Genomic DNA, 8178 nt, shown 5'->3' on the forward strand with positions numbered 1-8178 from the left:
TTTTTGTACTATTCGTTCTTTTTCCATTATAATAAAATTATCTTTGCCCGTGGTTTTTTTATCCTCTTTGGAGGGGTTTTTCCACATTAAATTTATGTGTTCAATTTCTCAATTTATTCCGCTATTTTTTTTACTTGTTGCTTAATCAGGTCGATCCCAACAGAGCTCGATTTTTTTTCAATTTTATTATTATTTTTATGTCAACATAAATATATGCATTTAATTATTTTATTTTATATATTTAATTTAAGTAATTATTATTACATATAATTAAAATATATAAAAACTATATTTGTATAATGTTTAAAAAATAAAATTAACAATAAAATTATATTAAGACAAATTAAAAAATTCAACTTTCACAAAACCATAAAAATAAATACTAGTAGTACTACAAAACATTTTAATGTTGTCTACCTTGGTTTTTTTTTCAATCTATCATCATCTTCTTCTTCTTTTTAATTATAATTTGTCATCTTGTTTAAATTCTAATGCAATTAATTTCATTTTAACATCTGATCCTTTATTTAACTTGACAAGAAAAAATGTTTTTAATATCAAATAAGAGAAGTTTTTTATATATCGAATATTAAATAATAAAATAATAAAAATTAAACATATTGAAATAATAATTGAAACCAAATTTTTTGTGATTAAAAATAACTTTTTGAATAATACTAAAAGTTTATTTTTGGATATTTCTCTTACTTGAATGAATATGCATTTTTAATATCTCTATATATAGTGATTAAATATTAATTTTAATTCATATATTATTATAATATCAATTAAGTGGTCATCAAATTAAAATAATGAGTATAATTTATTATAGATTCAAAGTATAATTAATGATAATAACTGTATGAAAAAGTTTTTAATAAAATAAAGATGATTAATATTATTTTATATAAAATACTATTAATAAAATAATTATAATTATAATTTTATAATAATAATAATAATACTTTGTTATATTTATTTGAAAAATAGCATGTAAGTAAAAAATGCTTGCAGTGGTTTTATTATTTTTATGTTATCCAATTATATTCAATGGATTAGTGGTTAATTAATATTATATTTATTTTTATCACATAATAATTAGTAATATATTAAAAAATTATTATTTTAATGTCAATTTAGTAATATAAAGAATAATGAAGAGTATTTTTGCTAGTTCAAATGCTTCTTTAAACTCGTGCTTTTATATAATATATACATAGATAATATAATGTTTTTTTTCCATGTAATGTAAATATTTAAAAAATGAACTTTATTTATATTTATAAATTTCATAAAATAAAAAATATATGTTATAAATAATTAAAAATAATATGAGGGATAAATGAATTCGAGATAACCATTTATAAATATGAAGAATGAAAGCATAATTTCAAGCTTATATTTTGAATCAATATATATACTATTAATTTCATAACTCAAACGCAACTAATTCATTATCATTTTTAATCACAATGCTAACAAAATTTAAAAAATAAAAAACAAAAAGTTATATGTGAAAATCAGTTTCAAATTTAGATAAATTATAAAAAGGAAAAGTAATGAGATATCAAGATAATTTGTTCATTTCATAGCCTAAATTATATCCCAATTATTGAAACAACCTTAATTTTGACAGCTAGACTATTGGTGACAACTTGTACTATAAAACCTGTAGGTAACAACTAGATTCAACATTAGAGGTTGGTGTCCCTCAAAAACAAACATTAGTGGTTGGTGGCTAAGTTAAGAAAGATTCCGACTGCCAAGTGATTGTCAACTTCTAAAGTAAACCATATGTACAACCTGCTCAATTCAAATATATATTATATAGCCAACATGTCTTTAAAATTCACACTATAAAATCTCATAAGGAACATTGATTGAATGTAAAAGAGAAAGGGAAAAGAAATTTCTATCGTATTCAGCACATGGCATTGTTACCATCCAAATCTCTAGTGTTTACAGTCCGTAGGCAAGAAGCTGAGCTCGTCGTCTCATGTGAGCCAACTCCTCATGAGTGTAAACCACTCTCAGACATTGATGATCAAGAGGGCCACCGATTCCATGTCCGAGGGTTCCATTTTCACCAGAGCAACCTTTCCATGAAAGGGCAGGACCCTGCTAAGGTCATTAAGGAGGCATTGGCTAAAGCTCTGGTGTTTTATTATCCATTTGCTGGTAGATTAAGGGAAGGACCTAACCGCAAGCTCATAGTTGATTGCACTGGTGAAGGTGTCTTGTTTATTGAGGCTGATGCTGATGTTTCGTTGGTGGACTTTGGTGACGAGCTTTACCCACCATTTCCTTGTGCAGAGGAGCTTCTTTACGATGTCCCTGGTTCCAACGGTTTGCTAAATTCTCCATTGTTGCTAATCCAAGTATTTGTTTTTTTAAACTTTATTCTTCTCTAATTTATACACAACATGTAAGGAGTAATCCACTTTACTAACATCAAACTATATTATTTTTTTACATATCATATATATTAGTTTTTTTACTTGTGGGGTGTACGGATTGACTATGTATATCAATTAAAATGTATTAAATATTATTTATTTTTTATATTTTTTTATGAATATATGAAAAAAAATACAAATTGATTATTCAAAAAAATATTGTTAAAACCAATAAGTGAAACAATAATTAAAACAACTATAAATTCAATGCTTTTAAGAATTATAAAACATTATCTAAATACTATTTAACAAAAAAATTAATTTAATGATTATAAATTATGAAATTTAAAATTTATATTATTTTAAAAATTTTAAAATGTGATTTTTAATCTATTTATAAAAATGTTGTTATAAAACTCTTTAAACTTTTAACATTACTTATATTATAAAATATGTAGGTAAATATATTTTTAAAATTAAGTTTTAAAATTGTTCTAAAACATGTTAATAAATATATTTCCAATATTACGTGTGTTGCAAATAGTTTTACGTGTTTATTTTTTAATTCACTAAATAATATGGTTTTATAATATAAAAAAATATATATTTTTACTAATTATATGAGGACCTGTTTAATTTTTTAAAATAATTTATAAAACAAATTATTATTTTAAAAGTAATAAAAATGAAATAAACGAAACAATCGATGGTAAAATAATAAGTAATTAGTTCAAATAATATAAAATCAATATTTAACTAAAGCACAATTAAACTTTTTTGAACTTAAGAAATTCACAAGGTTTACTTGCTTTTTAAAATATGTTTGCAATCATATAATAAAATTTTAATTTAAAATGTTAAAAAATATAGTAAAATTTTTAAAATTAAAAATTGAAATATGACTTTGCCAATAATAATAAAAATAAACTGTTTTCAAAACAGATTGTAAAAAAAAGTTCTCTATACATTTTCTTAAACTTTCTAAAATTTTCTCCATGCATTTTAATTAATACACATCAAGGATTAAAAAACTATTTTTTAAAATATTTAAGTATTTCAAGCTCTATGCAAGTAAAATTATCGGTACCTATACAGCATCCAATTAAATGTCATGAATTAATCCACACCAACTTAATTTAGAATTTACTAACAAGTATTTTATATATTAAAAATAAATATTATTACTCGGGTGTTTTTATCTTTCTATAATTTTTTAAAAAAATTTATAAAAAATAATTTAAACCTAAAATTAATTTACAAATGATAGTACTTGAACTTAAGAAATCAAGATCTCCAAACCCTCAATTTTTTGTTTCAAGGCAAAACCTCCTTTATTTCTTACATATCTTTTTTTTTATAAATACATTTTTATTTTTTACCTAGGTCGTGAGTATGACATAGTCTAGCTTATATATATTTGAGTAGGTAACACGGTTGAAATGTGGTGGCTTCATCTTTGCACATCGGTTTAACCACACAATGGGTGATGGAACTGGCCTCTCCCAATTCATGACTGCCGTAGGAGAGATAGCACGTGGTGCACTTGCTCCCTCAACGCCACCAGTTTGGGAAAGGCATCTCTTGAGTGCTCGAGATGCACCACTCATAACATATCAGCATGAGGAGTACTCTCACAATACTTCAAGTCCAGAAAACGGAACAATTATTCTGGCAGACAACTTGGTTTGTCGTTCATTTTTATTTAGACAATCCCATATTTCATCACTCCGTAGATTTGTCCCCCATAACCTCCGTTGTTCAACATTTGACATCTTATCTGCATGCTTATGGCGCTGTCGTACGAAAGCTTTGGAACTTGATCCAAATGAAGATGTTCGCCTTATTTGCATCGTTAATGCTCGTTTCAAGTTCAATCCCCCTTTGCCATTGGGATATTATGGGAATGCACTTGGCTTCCCTGCGGCTTCATCAAACATTGGAAACCTAACCCAAAACCCACTAGAATATGCATTAAAGCTAGTGAAACAAGCCAAGACAAAGGTAACGGAGGAGTACATGAAATCAACAATGGATTTATTAGTCACTAGAGGTCGACCAAATATTAAATTGGCGAGATCCTACATCGTGTCGGATTTAACAAGAGCAAAGTTCAAAGATATTGATTTTGGATAGGGTGAAGCGGTCCTTGTAGGACCAGAAACTTGTTGGGAGCTAATAAGCTTTTATATACCATCTAAGAATAAGAAAGGAGATGATGAAATCATAGTTCCAGTTTGTTTGCCAGCCTCCGCTATGGAAAATTTTGTTAAGGAGTTAGAAGACATGTTGAAGGATGAACCAACGGTTCATGCTGATATATAATAACATACTCTAAACCCTTTTTTTATTAAATTTGAATTTCTAACAATAAATGTGTAAGCCTATTATGCAATGATTGGTATTTCTCAAAAAAATCAGAATATTTCATGTTACGTAAGCCAAGCACTGAATTGTGTAGAGTTGAAGATCTTTTAGCTTGGTTAATTGTATTATCAACTTATATGTGTTTCTATTTTTTATCCTCTAATTTTTTCTTTGGTGTGTAATATACCGATTAAAATTTACATGCAATAAAATTATTTTTTTGTTGCCACAAATATTAGTTATTGGGTAAGGATATGGAGTTTAATTTAATTGAGTAAAATATAACAATACGAACAACAACAAGAACAGGCTTTGTTTGTTGATCCCTATTCTACAATTAAGTTTTATAGCAGCAACATCCACAATTATTTCATTATTAAATCCATCCAATATAGTTTACTATCATTAAGCAAAAGGTCATAATGATGTGTGCTATCATTAAGCACCTAGACAATTCGATTAGATGAAACACATGAAACATATTATTCCCACAAAATAAATCAAGAAATTCAACATCAACTACACCAACATCAACTACAAACAACTTCTTTTGAAACTCCACACATACTTTGCCAAAAGACACCCTTTGTTAGTGTCTCAAGGGCTGCAAAGTCTTTTTTGTCATTCAGATAGTCTTAGTTAAAGTACTACTTTTTAGGGAGATTGTTAGCTTGATTGTAGGAGTTGGAAGCTAAGTTTCTTAACTTGTTTGTAGGAGTAGGAAGTTGAATTTGCTAAGATTATTCTAGCTTGAGTCATGTATATAAGCATTGTGTGGTTAACGAATTTTTATCATATTTCTCCATTTTTAGTTTATGTGCCTTCTATTAGCTCTCTATTGAAACAACATTGGTACCAAAGCCTCTTTTTTCTTGAGGGACCTATGAGAATCATGTGAGAAAAATTGAAAGATACATTTGTAAGGAATTAAGAAAAATAGAAGATTCAAGATCAAACAACCTATTTGCTTTTGCCCCACTAGTGTTTGATAGAGAGAACTATCAAGCATGGGATATGAGAATACAAGCATACATGGAGGCTTGTGATTGTTGGGAAGCTATCGAGCAAGATTATGAGGTTGTTCCACTTCCCAACAATCCAACTATGAACCAGATCAAACTAAAAAAAGAGAGAACCACCAAGAAGGAAAAAAACAAAGGCTGGCATTTATGCTACTATTTCACCAGCCATCTTCAATAGAACTATGGTTTTTGGATCAACAAAGAAGATATGGGACTACCTCAAGGCTGAGTATTAAGGAGATGAGAGGATCAAGAGCATGAAGGTGTTGAACTTGATTAGGGAACTCGAGGTAGTCTGAGCCAATAAAAAATACTCAGACAAGTTGATTGAGATTGCTAACAAGGTAAGGGTTCTCAAGACTAATCTCTATGGCAGTAGACTGGTGCAAAAAATACTAGTTTCTCTCCCTAAGAAGTATGAAGCAACAATTTCTTCTTTGGAGAGTACCAAGGACTTGACATAGTTGAGAGTAGTCAAGTTGATCGGTGCTTTACAAGTATAACAGGAACGGAGGCTAATGAGGTAGGAAGGAAGCATATAAGGAGCACTAAAGGCAAAGATGCAGTAGGGTGAAGGATGAAATGGCAAGAAGTGAAAAGAGAAGAAAATTTGTGGCAACAGTGGTTCAAAAGCTACTACAAAGGGTAGTTGTGTTGGAAACTCCAACAAGTACTCTTCATGTAAGTATTGTGGAAAACAAAGCCATCCCCATTTTAGGTATTGGAGAAGGCTATATGTGAAGTGTAGATGGTGTAACTTGATGGGGCACATTGATAGGTTCTGCAAAGAAACAAGAAATCAACAACTAGGTGGAGCATATGTTACAATTAAAAAAGAAGATGACCAATTGTTTGTTGCCTCTTATTTCTCATTAAGCACTCCATGTGATAGTTGGTTAGTTGATAGTGGTTGCACCAATCACATGACTTGTGATGAGAAGTTTCTTAAAGACCTTGATAGGTCATTGAAGTCAAGAGTGGGGATAGGAAATGAAGAGTACCTAAAAGTGAAGGGAAAAGGTACAATGACAATAGAGAGTTGTGATGGTTCTAAGTTGATTTCAGATGTTCTATTTGTACCTAATATTGATCAAAACTTGTCGAGTGTGGGGCAATTGGTAGAGAAGAGATTTGAGGAGATGTTTGAATGGGGAAGGTGTATGATCATTGACTCTAGTGGTAATGAATTGTTTAGAATCAAGATGTAGAAGAGTTTCTCATTGAATCCATTCTAGGAGGAGCAAGTTGCATTCAAGTGCTAGGTCAGTGACTTTGAATTGTCACATAAGAGGTTAGAGTTCATCACAAAGGTTTGCAGTTCATGCAGAAGAATGAGATGGTGTAATGGCTTGATCTTTACTAGTACTGGAAAATACAGTTTTAGAACCCCATTTCTGTAGACCTAGTCCATAAATATAAAATAAGAATATTTACATGGGTTAGTGTAAAAATATATTGAAGTTTGGTCATGTAGCACCCTATACCCGAACAAATCGTCGGATCTGAGCTATAGTGTGTCACATTCATTGTCAAAGCAACTACAATCAATTCACAACTAATATATACACTAAGTATGATAAAATCAAGCAATGAAAATTTTAATTTGCATATACCTTTATATGTATGCATATCCACTATATATATATTATTAGAATATAAAATATAACATTTGATTATAACATCATTCAACTACTACAAAACCTAACCTATTAGATACATGCCAAATATAAGTAATATTGAAAACTAAAAAATATGGTCGTGGCAGGGATTATGGATAGGATGCTGAAGCCGAAGCACGAAAATCTTGATTTAGATCTAACTTGCACATAGAGAAAACAATCTGTATGCTGAGTAAAGTATTCAGTAGTTTTTTTAAATAATCTCATTATAGATTCTATTCATATCTATTCTTTTTGACACAATGCCTAGAACTACCCATAACCCCTCCCCAGCACATAAATAGGAGGATAATGCTCTGCAGCACACTCGAACCCACGTCTTCATGCATTAGCAACAATGCCCATGCCAATTGAGCTAAGACTCAATCAGCTATTCAGTGGTTTTTTTATAATTTAAATAAATAATATTAAAATTAACAATTCTACCAAAATAAATGTGTATATCTATATGTCCATATCTACCATGTACTTATTATTATAACATGAAATTACCAAACTTAATATTCTTGATAGTAAACTTGTTGTGTGAACAAAATCGCACTTCTTCTTCCTGCTTCAATACAATTCATAGAGACAATTCATTATACTCATAATAATAATTCTAAACTAATTTGTAACACCTTGTAATCCAGTCGCAATTGTCATGTCCGATCACTACACCCAAACTATGGAATATTACCACAAATATTGGAAAATAAAACTTACAATTTATAGCAG

General features: G+C 29.2%; 1 pseudogene; it reads left to right on the forward strand.

Moving 5' to 3' along the window:
• Nucleotides 1–1892: 1892 nt before the first annotated feature.
• On the forward strand, nt 1893–4930 carry LOC107919185 (benzyl alcohol O-benzoyltransferase-like; annotated as a pseudogene).
• The last annotated feature ends 3248 nt before the right edge of the window (nt 4931–8178 follow it).

This window comes from Gossypium hirsutum, chromosome D13, assembly GCF_007990345.1.
Source record: "Gossypium hirsutum isolate 1008001.06 chromosome D13, Gossypium_hirsutum_v2.1, whole genome shotgun sequence".
Taxonomy (NCBI): Eukaryota; Viridiplantae; Streptophyta; class Magnoliopsida; order Malvales; family Malvaceae; genus Gossypium; species Gossypium hirsutum.